The sequence below is a fragment of the Lutra lutra genome, chromosome 4, assembly GCF_902655055.1.
Source record: "Lutra lutra chromosome 4, mLutLut1.2, whole genome shotgun sequence".
Classification (NCBI taxonomy): domain Eukaryota; kingdom Metazoa; phylum Chordata; class Mammalia; order Carnivora; family Mustelidae; genus Lutra; species Lutra lutra.
This window is the reverse complement of record NC_062281.1, coordinates 114,064,139-114,082,424: the sequence shown is the minus strand read 5'-3', so window position 1 is coordinate 114,082,424 and position 18,286 is coordinate 114,064,139. Positions and strand designations below refer to the sequence as shown.

The 18,286-nt window shown below is 36.1% G+C and overlaps 1 protein-coding gene across 1 annotated transcript in view; it reads right to left on the bottom strand.

The window, feature by feature from the left end:
* Positions 1-18,286, bottom strand: part of DPYD (dihydropyrimidine dehydrogenase) — an 853,664-nt gene that overhangs the window by 428,766 nt on the left and 406,612 nt on the right. The window lies entirely within an intron of this gene.

Genomic DNA, 18,286 nt, shown 5'->3' with positions numbered 1-18,286 from the left:
TAATTCCTAATTCTCAAGTGAGAAATTCAGGTTTGGTCATGATTGCATGACATGTCTACTTTATTAAAATAAATGGCTACCAAGGGCCTGTTCAAGAGAATAAAGTATTATTATAAGGTGGGCAGATACTCTACAAAGTGCCCATATGGGGACTTTTATTTGCTTATAAAGTCACGATTCTGACAGCCATCATTATATTGTCCAAATATTGAGGCCTACTATAAAAACAAGACACTTAGTTTATTCTCAGAATCAATAAGATACTTGTCTACTTGTAAAGAATACTTATGTCAGACCCAGTGAGAAGTATTTTGTACTTACTCTCTCCTTATAATCACAACTCTTCAAATTAGGCATTATTCTCTTACTGAAAATGAGGGAAGTGATGTTCAAAGAAAATAAACAACTTCTTCAAGGATAAGAAGCCAATAAGTAATACAGTGAAACTTGAATTCAAAGCTTACACAGCCTTTGAGGAATTATACCAAATTCCTCTTATTTACATAAACAATATTCTTCTAAAGCACCAATGTTCTCAAAATTGGAAACTAATCTGAAAATTATTCACAATGGTTTGACTGAACAAACACAACACATGTACACACACAAGGAAAAATCTATTGTCATAAATAAAAAGTATATTCCATTCAGATATTGATAAGATAATCAAGTATGCTGCCTTTCATTTCAGAATGGAAATAAAAACAAATATAATCTTAAAGTATAATGGTCTATTATTTTATTATTACATTATTACTCTTCATCACTGGTAGTCTCCTACTATACCTGGCTGGGTCATGGAATTATACACAGAGAAATTTGCATGTATAATGGTTATGTTGTTGAGGAAAAGAAAATCACATCGTAATTATGTATCCCAATTGCATTTTTCCCTAATTTGTTTTACTAGAATTAAAATTAAAAAACAAACAAAAAAAAAGCTTTGTTAAAAGCAAGACTATTGGTAGTGTTATATTTGATTGAAGAAGAGAAAATAACTACCACTATGTTCCATCCAATTTAAAATCATCAAACAGCTTTCACTTACTCGTTTTATTTATATTTCATTGTGATATGACTACAATGGTCCCTATCTTAAGGTACAGCTGCTCTAGAATCATCTATTCTGAGATTATTTTAAGGCAAAGAATAAATAACATTGTATAGCTACTTAGGACTAGATTAATTCATAGGCTGGTTTTATGCATTAATTAACTCCAGGTCAGTTACTTTGCCCTTTGAAGAAATATCTACTGAGGAGAAAAACTTGCAAAGCAGAAATTAATTTGGATTAGCCGCTTCCATGGTGGAAAGGCCTAGGTAGAGTGATTACAATTATGACATAAAATCAGATTTCATTTCTCCATTTTGAGAAATTACTATTTGTAATGAAAATTTTAGAAAAGATATGAGGTTACAGAAAAGTTTCTAAAAATAATAATCCCATTTTGTTCACTTCTTTAAAAGGATTATAGTCATATTGCTCTCGATAAGATATCTGTAACCTGAGTGCAGAATTAGGCTACAAAATTAAACATTAACTCAAATCCATGTGATCTTTTTCTTCATCTAAATTTTACCTCCACCACCAACTACCAGCTCTTAAGCCACCTAAGGTAGTGTCATACAAAAATTCCTCCTCTTCAGCGAAAAAACTATTCCTCCCCCAGTTTTCTCCACTTACTTTATGACACTACCATTCATTCATCTTAAGCCAAAAATCTGTGTATTATTCTTGATACTTCTTTTCTTTCATTCCCCATTTTTCTTCCACCAGCAAATCTAATGGCTCTTTTCTTCAAAATATATGAATCCATATACTTCTATCTATACTCATTCCCATCATTATCTCATTGGGATTATTTCTTACTGTTTTTTTCCATTTTCCTTGCCTCCTGCTAGTATCTACTCTTTACTTTGCACCAGAGCCTTTTAAAAACACAAATTTGATTTTTAAAAACTTTTCATTCATTTCTCATTGCATTTTGTTAACATTCAAACTATTTTTTTAAAAGATCTTATTTATTTATTTGACAGAGATCACAAGTAGGCAGAGAGGCAGGCAGAGAGAGAGGGGAGGGGTAAGCAGGCTCCCTGCTGAGCAGAGAGCCCAATGCTAGGCTCCATCCCAGCACCCTGGGATGCTGACTTGAGCTGAAGGCAGAAGCTTTAACCCACTGAGCCACCCAGGCACCCCATTAGTATTCAAACTATTATAGCCTACAGGATCATTCAGGAACTGGTCCTGTTCCCCTATCCAAATTGACCTTATGCCACTATCAATGTTAATGCACCTATCAGTCACATATGACATCCACTAAACTCTATCTTTCCATGGGTGTTTGCAGTTGCTTAACAACAACAACTTATTTTCTCTTCCTGGCATGCTCCTTTTTTATTCTTCTAATTCCATTTATTTGGTTGTCATTTTATTTGGTCATTATTTTGTCATTTTATTTGGTTGTCATCCTGTTTCCAACTCCTAAAACCCTCAGAATTTCCCCAGTGATGATAGCAATTAAGGTGTCTTTTTTTATGTTAATAGATGAAAGCACCTAAGGATGGGGGCCAGTTGCCAGGAAAATCCACCACATGGTTCTAGGGTTGGAACTTTCTGTCCCATCCCTTTGACCCCCTGACCTCTAGGGATTTGATAGGGTCTGGAGGTTGAATCAAGGTTTAATCAATCGTGACTATGTAATAAAGCCTCCGTAAAACAAAAACAAAAACAAACAAAGGAACAACAACAAAGGACAGGGTTCAGAGTACTTCCAGGTTGGTATACAGGTGGAGATAAGGGAGAAAGGTGCACCTGGAGAGGGCATGGAAGCTCTGCACCCTTTCTCCATACTTGTCCTACGCATCTCTTCTACCCAGCTGCTCCTGAATTATATCCTTCTATAATAAACCAGTGAGCTAGTTAAGTACAATGTTTCTCCAAGTTCTGTGAGCCTTTCTAGCAAAAACTAAACCCAAGTAGGCAGTCATAGGAACCACTGATCTATAGCCAGTTGGTCAGAAGTACAGGTAACAACCTGGACTTAGGATTGGCATCCTGTGTTGGAAGGGGTCATTGGAATCTTCAGCCTACAGCTTGTTGGTTAAAAACACAGGTGGTAACTTGGGCTTGTGACTGGCATGTGAAATGGCAGGGGAAGGCAGAAGGTAGGACAGTCTACCGAACAGTGGTTACCTGTGGGATCCTATTTCAAGGTACATAGTGTTGGAATTGAGTTAAATTGTAGAATACCCAACTGGTGTCCCAAGTATTGCTTTGTGGCATGGGGAACTCATGTCACATATTTTGCAATTGTGTCTAGGAACCCAAAATAGGGTGTTTTCAAGTGGCTTCTCCTCAGAAACAGAATGCAGACTATATGTGGGTTGGGCAGTAGTGTGGCTAGAGGGACACAAGTTTCCATTTGGTGCCCAAGGAGGCTTCTTTAATAAAATAAGATCTGAGCAGATGTGAGAAGGATGTGAGCAGAGTCATGCATATAGCAACTTTGGTATACACTCTGACTTTGAAATGAATGGTTCAATTTATCAACTGAGTTACTGCAGTAACATTGGTTTCTTTTACCTTCTACTAATTATAGTATCATTCATTAAGAAAATATCACATAGACTATTACACAGAGGCCCCATGTCATAAAACCCAAAGGGTTTGGTAAAAGGATAAACTAGTGAATTAACTTTAAGAAGTGGTTTGTAAGTTAGAGAAGCCCCCCCCCCCATAAATCATGAATAACATGTTGACAAATTTTCAAAAGTGTCAATCAATAAGGTAACAATTGCCATATTCACAGGCCTGGGGCCAAAGGTGGTGACACTGCTGACAAGATGTCAATGACTACTGTAAGAAAAACCTGGTGACCAGCACAGGGTGGTGATGACAGCAAATTCATGTAGCACAAAGAAGCCGGCATGATCAAGGTGAGAGTGACAAAGGTAAATAAAAGAAGCTGACATCTAAGAAAGGTGACAATGGCACTGTTAAATATTAAGACTTGGAATAAAAAGCTCAAAATTTTAAGTCAACAACCTACCAGGCAATACCGCTTTTGTGTTAACCTATTAACCCTTGTATTTCTGGGAGGGAAAGTCGCTAAAATAGGCTAAGGTAAGGATGGGATGCAGGGAAAAACTAATACAGTCACTCAGATGTTATTTTTGGACCCAAAACAGGTCAGTTAGGACACTTTGAAACTCTTTTGTCTCACCGTTAAAACACCTATTGTAAAGGATGGCAGTGAGGATCACAGGAGAGAAATTATAATGCGCAGGTATGCTCATTTTTATCCACTCTTTCCACGATAACTGTACCCCACCAACTGTTTGAGCCATGTGAATTTGTATGGTCTGCTTCATGTGCCCCATAATTTAAAACATTTCTTCAGTACATTCAATTTTTCAGTCATAGTTATCAAGTGGCTGCCAGACGGTAGGCATTTTATTGGTCAACCACCTACTATCTGGTAGGCATTGTTCTAGGCACAGAAGATACTAGAAAACAAAACTGACAAAGAATTACTTTGAAGATTACATTCCCATGGGATGTGTCTGGCATATAGTGACCATGTAATGCCTGCGAAGGGATCCAAAAATGAAGGAAGATCATTCTGAGGACTAGCTGTATGGACTAGAAAAGTCCAGTGTCATTGTTCTCATCCTGACTCTGGCTTAGAGTTCTCTGATGATTGGGAGGGACTTACCTATGTGTTCTGCCTTCCATATGCTCAACTGAAGCTCAACCACAGGACATGGTGAGGAAGGGGCAGGATGTTTACTGAAAACAGTAGGGCTAAGAATGGAAAAACCTGGGTTCTAGCCCCAGCAGGCCATACCATCAACACTTTAACAAAGGCATTACATTTCTCCTGTTCTTTTCTATGGATGCTATTGCTGTCTTTATCTCTTTGGGGGTCTTTAACATAGTTATTTTAAATCCCTTTCAGAGAATCCTATTATGGTTCTCTTCTCCTGAGTGAATTTTTCTGTGAGTTGAGTTGACTCTTTTAAAATCTGTTCCTCAGCTTTTTTTCTTTTCTTCTTCTTTTTTTTAAATCATTTTATAAACCCTTTATTGATAAGTATGGACACTAAGGCCCTGGGAGCTTAAACAATTTATTATTTTTTTCTATTTTCACTATTTTATTTTATTTATTTTTTATTATGTTACATTAGTCACCATACAGTACATCATTAGTTTCTGACGTAGTGTTCATGATTCATTATTCGAATATAAGGAATAACATGGAGGACATTAGAGGAAGGAAGGGAAGACTGAAGGGGAGGAAATCAGAAGGGGAGAAGAACGATGAGAGACTGTGGACTCCAGGAAACAATCTGAGGGTTCAGAGGAGAGGAGGTGGGGAGATGGGTTAGCCCAGTGATGGGCATTAAGGGGGCACGTGTTGGGATATTCCTCAGCTTTCTGACCCAAGGCCATAGCCCTCTCAACAAAATTTAGCATATGTTTTCTAATTTGTAAACTGGGGGAAAAATATTTACTCTGGCAGGCATAATTTTGAGTACGATGTGAATGTTAAGCCTCTAAAAAAGATAATCAGCATATCATAGGTATTTGATAAATTAGATTCTTTATTTTTAACATATATAATTTGGGTTTCAGAAGCATAAAAAACTAATTTTGTCTTTTTTATGGATAAAGATAGTGAGGCTCAAGATAATGCATTTGAGATTTTAAACATTTTTAGTCCTTGAGCTGAAAATTCCACCTCTATGACTACACTGTGCCATAAGTGAGATAACCAAAAGGCAATGTGACATTCCCAAAGGTCCAAAGGCAGAATTAATGAATAATTAAGTCAGGCCTTGAACCTAGATTTCCTGACCTTTAGGCTTTCATTATACCACCTGTATCTAGATATTTTTCAATTTAGTCCTTTATAACTTATATAAGACTCAACTTTACTAAATCACTGAATGTAAAAGAACAAAGTTCTGATGAAAATTTTTGTATTTAAATCTCCATCAACAAGCTAAAGATTTTCAGTGCTTTGTTCTACTGTGATATTTTCAGGAGCTCCACGCAGCCCCAGGCATCAAGGTTTTGGAGATTCGGCATGGAATTCGTAACACCTATAGACCGTTTAGGCCAAGTGACTTAGTAGTGGCTAATTTCTTTCATACTCCCTCAGCACCCACTGAGGTCAGGTTCAGTACAGCATGGATCAGATTTTTCAGTTATTTTTTCTAACCATTCTAATCTTGAGCTATCTGCCTGAAGTAGCAATCTACTGCTGTACTGGTAAGGATATATTCTGCCTTTATGGAGACAATTTCATTTTAAATTACTTTTCAGGTCAAACGCTGCCATTTAATAAAGGTTTGGAACCCTATATAAAGTCAATAAAAGGCATTAAAATCACTTATTAGTCATGGTATTTTCTTTCCCTATCACCAACTAGATAGTTTTGTTTTCATAGCTCCATTGGATATAGGCTCCTTCCTCATTTTTTTCCCTGATTTCCTTTTATAACATACAGACATTACAAAAAGTAAATCCCCCTTCATACGCAAAAAGCTATGCCATTTTACAAACAGAAATTTTAATAGAAAAAAAGTCAAGCTTCTGATCCTTAATAATTATTTTGAAATATTTAGCTAGGGAATTCGTCAAAAATTAACATGACTCTACCATCAAAGAGGCAAACTCCACAGATAGTCTATGGGGTTTATCGTATGCTTATTTATAAACACTTGAAACGGACTTCATTTTTCAATGACTATAAGCAAATTTAACTTTACTACTTCTCACTGGAAGGGATAAAAATGAGATCACATGCACTTCTGATTCTAGTTCAGTCTAAAGGCATAGTTTACCAAAGAGAAATTGGGCTGAAGTCATTTCAATGTGGTGATCCTGATCAAGTGGGAAAACTTAGCATGGAAACAGCATTTACCCATGACATACTTCAATATTATTTTTTGGAGTCTATCACTATCTCAAACTGAATCCATTATGATTTAAAAGTGTCTTTTTATTGATATTCATTGTTTTTCAACCTGACAGTGGCCAATGATTCATATCAATCTTCTTTTAACATAGGAATTAAAGAGTTTGCCATATATCTTAAACTGAAGGACACTTTTTCAATAGGTCTCAAGATTTTAATACAGTTGTCATTTGAAAAGCCTTACCTCCTCTCATTTGGAGAGGGGGTTAGAAAAGAATAAGCCAGCTCCGTCGATAAGATTGTTTTTATCTGAAGCAGTGAAGGATTCAAAAATTAGTATGACATATCGATGAAGCCTCTTTTTTTTTTTTAAAGGCATTTTTATTCTCTAAGTGCAGGAACACTGCAGTTGGCTGTCAATCATTAAACCACAAAATGAAGTCCTTTGCCTGGCAAAGAGATCTGCAACTATACCAATACTGGTAAACTAACCACCAAATTATAGCCTTTTCTCTTGCCTCACCCAGATTTCACAGGGGCTGCACACCCAAATAAATGCCTCTTGGCTACCCATTCATCTAACAGCTGGAAAGATGACACTTGACATTTGGAAACTTTCCTGTGAAGATTGCTGCAAGGCTTTCCCATTAGCTTCCTGGTGAGACTGTAAGGTCGAATAAGCTGCCTCAAAACCTGCAAAGGGTAACGGAAATGCTCTAATATTAAGCCTGGGCAATTTAAATTTCTAATTCTCAAATCATAGTTCTTCAGATATTGTAGAAACCACTGGAATATTTCAGGGCAAAAGAATGCCTTTGAAGATGTGAAATTAAAATGATATTTTAAGCAATGATAATGATAACAAGTGTCTTCAAAGTTGGCACTGAAGTTCTTCTAAGCAATGGAGACTTGGGCATAGATAAGTTCCTCCAAGTTTGTTTTCTAAAATCCCAGACTGTCACATTTTCAGCAACTGCTCATCTTTGTACCGAGCAATAATCTTTAATATGAGAGACAGCGGCTATCATTCTTTACATTTGATTTTCGCATCATAAAAAATTATCAGAGATAGCTTTAACATCCTTATAATCCAACAACGTGGGCTCTTTTTGAAAATCAGTGAACCTGCTATAAAATAAAAATGTAAATATTCCATTATGAAGACAATGCTGTGATCTTAAAAATCTTTCAAGTATAAACATATGCCTTTGTCCTCTTTAGAAAGGTAATTCCTTTAAAAGAGATCTCCATATCAAAAAGTTTTAATAACCTGACTGTTCACTAAAGATATTAGAAAGACAAAATCCCTCACATAATCTTCAACCCTAAAAGTGGCAGAAGGTGAAAGATTTCATTTATTGATATGAACGCACATAATTCAATTAGCTTTATAGCAATGATCCTTTCACACTGTGCTCAGTTTTTAATTCCCCATCTTCAAAGTGTCCTTACAATTTTCTATTCTTGTTTGTTAACTCAGTATTTCTCATGTGAAAGATTGACAAGAATGAATAGGCCTCTCTAAATGTTCAGTCATATGTTCAAATGTAGATAAAATTAATAATATGATTAAAAGGGAAAATGAAACATTTAAAAAGTATACGCAGAAGGGCACTAAAGAAACAGGAGACATGAATGATGTCACTTTCAGTCTTGAATTAATCAGCATCTGGGACGGAAATAACTTTTTAGAAGTCAGCTTAGCGATGCCAATTGTACAATTGTACCTCATCAGCAACAATGACAGACAGGGATTCCTACAGATGTGCACCTCATGGCCTCAGATCACAAACCAACACAAGGGCAAGCCTTGCTTCCCTATGCCATTCCATCAACAAATCCACCAAAAAAAGTCTTAGCTCCAAAAAATGGAATACTTAGCTATGACCAGACTCCTTTCTCTTCAGACTAAAATCCCAACTACCATCTTGTACTCACTCAATGGTGAGACTATGGCATGAATCTCTCTCCACTAGGTACTGAAATCACAAATTCATTTCACATAGCCTATTGAACTGCCATCAGATGATAATGACTTTCTGTCACTCTTGACCTGGGGCAGATTTGAACTAGTGACCAAGAGGTTAAAGGCTCTGTATCTCATTACCAATCCCCTGAGATACCTAGTCCCCTCAACAACTACTGATTCTTTAGAGCCTCAATCGAACCAAAAGAAAACACACAAAAACCTCAAGCAGGAGAAAAGTAGGCCATCAATGCAAGGAATTTGTAATAGTTTTGAAGAACTTTGCAAACTCCTATTTCAAAATGTACCCCATATACTATATACAACTCATTAGAACCACATTAACTATTAGAGAACTTCACTACGACCTTCATTAAAATATCATACATGCTTCACTGTAGAGCTGGAAAACACTGTAGAAAGCTAAAACTTAAAAGACACCTGTGCTCTGTGATCTTATAGGGTTAAGAAAGACATTTTAGACCCAGTATGATGGCAGAATATTTATGTGTATATCTTGTGTATATGTTCTAAGATAATTCTGCCACAAGAATTTGTTTCTAGGGGGATGACAAGTTGGAAAGAATAACACAGATTCATAACTAAAATAATCAAAACAGTATCAAAATAATCAAACCCTTAACATGGATACTTATTATAGGAATACACCATGTTTAATAAAGGATAAATTTTGAGGAAGACACAAAAAGAATATCATTTGGGAAGATGCAGGTAGGCAAACTCATGTATGTAGTAGAACCACTGAAATGAAACCAAAAATGAAAAAAAAAAAAAGTAACTTTTTGTTGTTGCTGAAAGCTGACCTCAAATGGTGGCAGTGAATAAACAGTACTGTGTAACCATTCAACCTCAGTTCAGTGACTCCTAAACTCACTTGTAAACACAGCAACCAAAACTTTTTTTTTAATATGTTTAATGTTCCAATGCCTCCTTTCCTATCATCTACAGTTTCTCATCGTGTTTGAATTTCACAGAAAGAATTCTACTTGAAAGAAAGGAGGTCTTCTTTTCCTTTTCATTTCCTGTCTATATTTGAAGACTCCTTATATAATTCCTTTCCTTTATTTGAATTTCCATCCCTACCTATCCTTTCCATATTTATCCTTCCACTAATAACTCTTGTCTTTTGCCCCTCAATATTTATCTTTATACCACTGCAAGTGCTTCTTTTTTGGAAACATGTAAGTTTACTCGATCCCTTCCACTACTAGTAATAAATACTATGGTGTTTCAGTGTTGGATCTAAAAGAGAGTAAATTTAAAATAGAATTCTGAATCACAGAATAATGACATGGAGGATTGCTCTAATGATGTAATCAAATCCACGGGTTTACAGATGATAATTTTCATACACTTGGACCGATTTTATTTGACAAAATGTCTCATGTTGGTAAGATCATCTTCTCAGAACTACCATGAAGACTTCAAGGAAAAGGAGTTTCTTATCTAGGATCAGAACTTAGAAGCATTTAGCCTATATTCCATTTACAAGTTTTCTCTTAATGGAGGACATAGCACAGTGTGATAACACATAGCCTTTTTTTCTCTACATTTTTGTGATGAAATGTGTTTCTGTGTTAATACTAAAACAAAGTGCTCAGTTTTCTAAACAATTGTATTTTGGTACATTACTGACATTTTTGTCAATATACCATTTCGTAAATACATTTTGTATTAAGACTTGTCTTTGGTACAGAAGGACATTAGGCATCATATGGTTTCCCTTAACAAGCTGGTTGCACCTAACAGACTCACTAGACTAATAACATCTTCCCTCCTGTTCCTCTGTGAGGTAAAAAGGAAGGACAAGCAGTGCTGTCTCTCTGTTATGAGAAGGGTACCTGTGTGTCTATGAACTTTCTACCCTCCCACTTAAGTTCTGTGCTTACAGAATCAGTTGTATGGTCCTCACCCCATTTGTGTTGGTTATAAACGTAAATCAAAATTGTATAAATTGAAGAGCTCTATGAATGTGAAAAGAAAGGGGGTTGAGTCTGTGAAAACTAAGTTGAATATTTTCAAAAGCTATGATAAAGGTGAGTTGCTAAAAAAGAAGTTGCTATGAAATTAGATGTGGGTTAAATAAATGAAATGACTGACAGGCAATCATACAAAAATCCAGGAAATTTCTCTTTGTTTCTTGAAAGTATGGCTCCACTTTAGAAAACAAAACCAGAAGTTGTAGGCAGCATGTTATAAACAGGTTTACACAAGAAACATGATAGAACTCTAACCATAAGATTAAAAAGAACTTGGCTCTGCTTTTTTCTCTTTTTAAGAAAAATGAAGAGGAGAACAAACCTATGGGTTTTAAAATGAAATGACATGCTTAACATACAAGTATATCCTTTTCGTAACTCCCCATTTTAACTTTTACAGATTAATCAACTAATTATTGATTTTTGTTTCCTAGACTAAGAGCACTTTTTTATATTCCTCTGTTTTTTAAATGAATGTTCAGGATTTAACCAACTTATTATTAATGAATTTCTGGATTTACCTATGTAATTAAAGTACCTCATCTTTATCCTCAATTAACAATTAAATTTAGGTCTTTAATTATATTAATTGAGCTAATTATCCCTCTATTTTATTTCCCTGGAAGTTAGGAGATGTGGAATAATCTTAGAACTTTTCTAGTCACTTAATCATTCTGGTTAAGGTGTATTTTTAACCAGAACTAAGTTATACATAAGCTACGATCTCCAATCACAATCTTCTGATTTCAATTTCAACTACAGAAGAACTCTCAGGCAGAGTTCTAATGCATTATTTTATTTTTAAATTTTAACACATACTGTAGGGGAAGATGTCTAGGCCTGCAGATGATTAGCAAGAAGAAGAAACCAGAGTTGAAAAATATTAGTAAAGTAGTTCAATCCAGGGGAAAATAACAAATAGACATACATATGTTCAAATCCTGGCTTTGATACTAAGAGGATACTTAACCTAGAACAGATTTCTTTAACGATTGAGACTTTATTTTTAAGAGCTATGAAATAAAGATAAGGATTCCCATGGGGGTACCTGGGTGGCTCAGTCAGTTAAGCCTCCAACTCTTGATTTTGGCTCAGATCATTATAACAGTGTCGAGATCCAGCCCCACTGTTGGGCTCCAAGCTCAGGGTGGAGTCTGCTTGAGATTCTTTCCCTCTCCCCCTCTGCCTCTCCCTCCCCTGGCTCTCCCTCTTTCTCTTACTCTCTCTCTGTGAAATAAATAAATTAAATCTTTAAGGAAATAAAAATATAAAGATAATGATACCCATTGTAACCAAAACCTACACAATATATAACAGAAACTAAACAAATAGTAGCTGTTATTACAATGACAGTAAATATAAAAGGTATGTCCAAGGAGGGTAAAAATTAGGGAGCACTTTTTTCATGAGTCTTTTCCAATAATTCTAGTCAACACTGATCTCTGCTCTTTGACTACTTTAGAATTTATTGGTTGTAGTAAAATTAGCTTTAGATTTTATTATATGTCTGTTCTCTATGTCACATGGGTAATCTTTGCACTTACACATTGCTAAAAAGCAACTTTTGAAGAAAGGTCGATAGGTTCATGTAGTTCATTTATTTTCTTCCTAGTACAGAACTTTTTGTCTGTCCACATACATGTACACATGCATACAGATATGCACACAAAGACAAACACATGCACATTGGCTAAATAAATAAATAAATGCACTGGAAAGATGCAAGTGAAAGTGCAACAAATTTTAAATTCAATAGAATTCAACAGTCATTCTTTCAGTTACATATTCTTTCTTTGGGTACACTCAAAATCATTTTAGATACTCAGTACTTCTTATTCAAGCAGAAGAAAATAATTCAAATATGCCTCAACTCCTACTAACATCATAGTAATATAAACAACAATGGTGAAGTCATATTGGATCATTTAATAGCACAACTAAATAAAAAAGATTTTTAAAGATGTCTCGGTGGCTCAGTCTGTTAAGCAGCTGCCTTCAGCTCAGGTCATGATCTTAGGGTCCTGGGATCAAGCCCAGGCCTACATCCATTTGGATCCCTGCTAAGTGGGGAGCCTGCTTCTCCCTCTCCCCCCCCCACCAACTCATGCTCTCTTTCACTCTCTCTCTCTCTCTCTCTCAAATAAAATCTTTTAAAAATAATAAAATAAAATAAAGAATTTTAAGAAGGGAAATGTTGACAAATTGGAAAATGTTTCTATTAATACAAGATATGACACTATCACTTCTTTATGCAAACAACTCCTACCACATTTCTGCTTCATTATACACCCCACATTAAAATCCTAAACCAGGTATTCTTATCATATCCTAACCCCAGCATAATCACAGATCTTTTCTCCCATTTTTCCTACATATTCTCTATGTTCAGGGCCTGCACAAACTCAGAATGCCTTTTGGTGAAATTGAAAGAAGCCACTGCACAGGTGTAAGTCTTATAGCACAAGCAGAAAGCACCTTTGTGACAATTCAAGAAGGCACTCCCTCCCCTGAATTGAAGTGGCACAACAAAAGATACCACTGTTCAGGGAGCGGAGCTTGGTCAGGATATCAGCCAGCTAGTACCCTTATCTGGGTTCCCCTGGGCGGTAAGCAAGCTCTACAGTCTTAGCCAGCAGCCCCCTTTACGTTCCACCAATTCAAATCACTGTTTTTCTTATCCTCCCTCTTTGTGTCTGGATTTTGTGAAGCCTTTGCTGACTCCACATCCTGATTGATACCCACATCCATATAAAATCAATCATTATCTCTTTCATGCTACCCTGTGCCTTTACATTTTTTATTACGAGTTTATTATATTGTATTAGATGTATGTTTATACCACTGTCTTTTCTACTAGACTGTGAGATTATTAATGGCAAGTTTTATGTTTTTTTTTTTTAAGATTTTATTTATTTATTTGTCAGAGAAAGAGAGAGCGAGCACAGGCAGACAGAGTGGCAGGCAGAGGCAGAGGGAGAAGCAGGCTCCCCACAGAACAAGGACCCCGATGTGGGATTCGATTCCAGGCCGCTGGGATCATGACCCGAGCCGAAGGCAGCTGCTCAACCAACTGAGCCATCCAGGCGTCCTGCAAGTTTTATGTTTTAATTCACATTTGTAAACCTACAGATTAGTACTATCTAAAGATGAAAACAATATTTTTTTAAAAATTGTTTATTGAATGAATGAATGAATCCGTGCATGAATGACTACATGGATAGCCAGGAGGATGTATATGAATGAAATAACAAATGACTAAATAAAATGTTTTCATAATTACCAGCAACAGCCTCTTTGAATCTTTGTTAAAATCTGACACTGTGCTTTCCCTTTAAAATGTCCTATTTTGTAATTGTTCTCTAATACCATTTTAACATTTCTAATTATTGTTGCTCATTTATTAATAAATAGTTTATTTACCCCTGAAAAGACCATGTCCTGAAGTGACGAAGTAAGCCCTCAAGTCACAAAGTTTGAAAATTTTGGAACTGGGTTTGAAATCAGGTCTGTTTAATTCAGAGGCCAAATTTCTAACTGCTGTGTTTTACCTCTCCTCATTTATTCACTTTGGTACTCTCCCAAAGTCAAGCATCTTGGGCCCAACAGCTGGTACTCAATAAATGGTAACTGATCAAATTAACTAATGAAATCTAAGTGAAGCTCTCTTCAGACAACTATGGGAATTACTGAAATCCCAACAGGGGTATTTTTAAATAATCACATGAGTCTGAAAAAGCATATTACAAATAAATTCAAAACATCCAATTGCAGTGATTGCATGCATGAATTAATACTATAATGTGTGTATTAAATCATTTTTAAAGTACACTATCTAGTGTTCCATTTCCCCCAAAACTAATGTAAAACACAAGACAAGCAGTGATAAACCTTCACTCATGAATACACTTCAGGCATTATAAAATTTTTCTTAATGGATGTTGCATTTGAAGGAAACATTATTTATTTACAGTGTTAATGAACTTATATAACAAACTCATTCGTTTTCTTAACTCCTCTTTAAATTCCTTTACAATGAATTATCTCATTCTACGTATTTTTCCTATTTAATAAATATAAATGAATGCACTCTTTATTTTGAGGGCATAACAATACACAATCATGGCAACTGGCTTTGCAGAGACAGATCAGTAAGCAGGCTTCTGTCAGGGAAACAGGGTGCCACAGAGCACACAGGAGGAACATGTTCTTGAAAGGGGAGGAGGAAGCAAGACCTGAAGGACAAGTAGGATAGAAACAGATGAAATGAGGGGAGTAGGGAAAAGGCCCAGATTCAGAGGTCTTGGTGTGCTAGGGGAAATGCAAGTTAGCATAACAAGCCAAGGAGATCAGGCTTTATCTTGAGTGCAAAGAGGATCCTCTGAAAGGTTTTACATGAAAAAATGAGGATCAGACTTGTACTCCTGAAGGATGACTCTGGCTGCAGTATAGGTTCCTTGGATTTGACAAACGGAAGAAGTGGAGGCAATTTTAAGAGGCGATAGAGGCCAGAGCTAAGTTAATGACAGTGTGGAGAGAGAAAAATTTCACTTTGTCTATATGTTCCTTTTTAGTCTTATCACTGCTTAGCACTTTGCAACCAACAGGCAGCAAGGTGGAAGTGTTGATTTTACTTGACAGAGATTCTCCCTGCTTTCCATTTCTACTCCATCTTTAAAATGCAATTCAATACTTTGTTTGACAAGTCCAAAGCCTTCAGCCAAAACCAAAACTTTTACTGGTCAGGAATTTTTAAATTTTATATTTCAAACACTATCATTCCTAGCAATATGTATTTTAAAGCATGCACACTTTTCTTTTTCATCATACTTAAAAGTCCGTTTCTTTCCTTTTATGAGTAAGTGGAAGCTAAGTAAAATGATTTCTCATTTTTTTTCAGTACACATTTATTAGATTCAGGGATGTAAAAGATAAAAGTAAAGTCAAAAGAAAAACACCCTTAGGAATCCTCTCGAATGATAACTGTGAAGTACGACAAAATCACAATAATCACAAATATAGTAAATATTCTCTAAGTACTTTAATCTAAAAGCTATAAATGGATTTAAATCTTTAGAAAAAACATTAACACATGCCATTTTCCACTGTCCCTCATTCAATTTTACCTTTCAGATCTGTTCAGTATCTCTGACTTCCCACCATTTTTACTTTTGCAGACTGAATTCATGCATTCACTAGGTATCATCTGGCCTCGCACAAAGGCCTTTTCTCCTATCTCCCGATTTTTAGTCTCATTTCTTCAAGAAGTTAACAGAATGGTAAGTGAGATGTCTGGTCAACCAAAAATTGTATTCAGCACAAAAAAGCAAGCAAATTAAAGTAAGGATATGAAAGAGTCTTTACAGAGGTAGAACTGACCAGATACATACATGAGAGAGAGAGAGAGAAGAGGAGAATAAAATTTAAATAAATGGTTCATAAGTAAAAATGTGTGCAACAGTATTATCTATAATGAGAAAAATATGTGTGCATAAACACACTAGTGTAAATTTTTCAACTGTATTTAAAGAGGTAGCTTATTCTGATTGTATTGTTTTCTACTTTTCTCATAAACTTTCTTATTATTTCTTTCTTTTTTTTTTAAAGATTTTATTTATTTATTTGACAGAGAGAGATCACAAGTAGGCAGAGAGGCAGGCAGAGAGAGAGGAAGGGAAGCAGACTCCCTGCTGAGCAGAGAGCCCGATGCGGGACTCGATCCCAGGACCCTAAGATCATGACCTGAGCCGAAGGCAGTGGCTTAACCCACTGAGCCACCCAGGCGCCCCTCTTATTATTTCTTGTATATATAATAGAGTATTTATTATAATATCATGTGTTCAAGTTCTTGCTTTAATGCCATTATGCAGTTAAAGGAAAAGCTGCGAGGCCTATTTTGGTTTCAAAATGGAATTTGAAAACTGTATTAGTCTTGAGTAATCTAGAAGTCAGTAATCTAGAGGTATAATGAACACTGACTTAGAGGCTTTGAAGCTGGGTATCAGAAATGTTAAATATTGGAGGTGGAACAGGTTTGGGAGAGTATGTTTAGTTTAATAGCAATGAAGTAGAAATGTAGGTAACCAAGTGATGTCCAGTAAATCTGAAATATAATGAGACACAAGAGTGAAGATTATCAGCAGACAACTAGATCATGGAAGAACAGAGATGGAAATACGATGAGGGAGTTATACAGAGGTACAACTGGGACCATTGAGAGTGCTGTGACAAGAAGAGTAAAATGAGGAGATAGAAATACAGGGTGAGGGGCACCTGGGTGTCTCAGTGGGTTAAAGCCTCTGCCTTCGGCTCAGGTCATGATCCCAGGGTCCTGGGATCAAGCCCCGTTTCGGGCTCTCTGCTCGGGGAGGGCAGGGGGAGTCTGCTCCCTCTGCCTGCCTCTCTGCCTACTTGTGATCTCTCTCTGTCAAATAAATAAATAAAATCTTGAAAAAAAAAAAAAAAAAGAAATACAGGGTGATAATTTTTACAACAGAATGAGCAAGAGAAGCCAAATCAGGAGTCCATCTTGGGCAGCTGAACCTCTCTACTGTGTATCTCGGAGGCTATGGAGACTCTCCAAAATATAGGTATGACAAAAACTGGAGCAGGAGCTACTACCAACTTTTGCTCCCTTGGGTTCCCAGGTTTCTGCCTGTTAAAACTGCATTCCTTTTCCCTTTTTTCCCTAAGTCTCATCCCTTTGGACTTAGGACTGATTTGGACAGCATTCTTAATTTTAGATTTGTCATCTCCACAAAATGTTGTTTCCTAAATCATATTTTTTATCTCTATGCATGACCTGTAAGCTGGTTACACCCATTTTTAGAGACCTTAGAAACCAGCTACAACCCAGACCACAACAACCCAAGCCCCACTCCTCAGAGACACTGAGCTGAGGTGGGATTAGGTCAGGGAATTAAACATAAAAAATATGATACAATCAGTACCAAGTCCAGGCTGTACCTGGTAGTAAGAAGTCCTGCATAGGTTACAGAAAAAGGATAGGAGGACAACTGTAAAGACTAAATGGTCATGGCAAAGAGGAAGAAAAATATTCAAGGAGACATGAAAGACAAAGTGAATTTTGTCAGTGTGTGGGAAACAAACAAAAGAAATTGAAAGAGAGGCAGACAGCATGTTATGAATAGAGTCTTTCCCAAATAGAAAGAAAGAAGAATTATATTTATAAGAGTAAACCTTTCCAGAAACATTTTGTATAAAGGAGATCACTATATCTACATTTAATCCAATTACAGAGCAAGAAGAAAACAAAGCATTTTGTCAAAAAGTAGACAACTGAGATGTAGTAATTATGGCTTTTTTCTTCCCCATAACCACCGAGTTACTGAAAGAATATGTTCAACTTTATATTTTATCATTTTTACATTCTGCATTTG